The following is a 1,406-nucleotide window of genomic DNA, read 5'->3' on the forward strand; positions in this document are numbered from 1 at the left end:
CCTCCATCCAGACTCCTTTTCCACACAGACAACTCCTTCATCAGCCTCCCCCTCCAGCTCCTCCAGTCCAGCAGAGAGACATAGTCCCTCCATGTTGTCCTCATCCTCCTGGTCCTCCTCCTGTTGGGACGTCCCTGGAAGCCTTTAGAAGGAGCCTTTCCATCAGATAAAGATGTCTGATCCTCCCCTTGATGACCCAGCTCCTCCCCCTCTCTCTAAGGGAGAGCCCAGCCTCCCTGCAGAGAAAGCTGGGATCAAGGATCTGGTTCTTTGGGTCCTGATCCAGATTAATGACCAGAGGTGAGGCTAGGAACGTACACTGATCGCTAAATCAAAGCGTTGCCTTTTCTCTAAGCTCTCTGAACCACGGCAGATGGAGCAGCATCTGCATTATAGCAGCAGCACCAATCCATCTATAGATCAGTCTATAGATCCATCTATAGATCAGTCTATAGATCCATCTATAGATCAGTCTATAGATCCATCTGTAGATCCGTCTATAGATCAGTGAATAGATCAGTCTGTAGATCTGTCTATAGATATGTCTATAGATCCATGTATAGATCAGTCTACAGATCCATCTATAGATCAGTCTTGAGATCAGTCTATAGATCCATGTATAGATCAGTCTATACATCCGTCTATAAATTGGTCTATAGATCAGTCTACAGATCAGTCTATAGATCCATCTATAGATCAGTCTTGAGATTAGTCTATAGATCCGTCTATAGATCAGTCCATAGATCAGTCTATAAATCAGTCTATAGATCAGTCCATAGATCAGTCTATAGATCCATCCATAGATCTGTCTATATATCAGTCTGTAGATCAGTCCATAGATCAGTCTATTGATCAGTCTATAGGTCAGTCCATAGATCAGTCTATAGATCTGTCTATAGATCAGTCTATAAATCAGTCTATAGATCAGTCCATAGATCAGTCTATAAATCAGTCTATAGATCAGTCCATAGATCAGTCTATAGATCCATCTATAGATCTGTCTATATATCAGTCCATAGATCAGTCTATAAATCAGTCTATAAATCAGTCTATAGATCAGTCCATAGATCAGACCATAGATCAGTCTATAGATCCATCTATAGATCAGTTCATAGATCCGTCTATAGATCGTTCTACTGATAAGTCTATAGATCTCTCTATAGATCTGTCTATTGATCAGTCCATAGATCAGTCTATAGATCAGTCTACAGATCAGTCTATAGATCAGTCCATAGATCAGTCTATTGATCCATCTATAGATCAGTCCATAGATCAGTCTATAGATCGTTCTACAGATAAGTCTGTAGATCCATCTATAGATCTGTCTATATATCAGTCCATAGATCAGTCTATAGATCAGTCCATAGATCCGTCTATAGATCAGTCCATAGATCAGTCTATAGATC

The 1,406-nt window shown here is 40.5% G+C and overlaps 1 protein-coding gene across 1 annotated transcript in view; it reads left to right on the plus strand.

Annotated features, from left to right (window-relative positions):
* The window catches only part of LOC107105242 (cubilin-like), a gene marked incomplete at its 5' end in the record, with an annotated part of 10,747 nt that overhangs the window by 5,719 nt on the left and 3,622 nt on the right, over positions 1-1,406 (plus strand). The window lies entirely within an intron of this gene.

Source organism: Cyprinodon variegatus, unplaced genomic scaffold, assembly GCF_000732505.1.
Source record: "Cyprinodon variegatus isolate N-32 unplaced genomic scaffold, C_variegatus-1.0 Scaffold2187, whole genome shotgun sequence".
NCBI classification, from domain to species: Eukaryota; Metazoa; Chordata; class Actinopteri; order Cyprinodontiformes; family Cyprinodontidae; genus Cyprinodon; species Cyprinodon variegatus.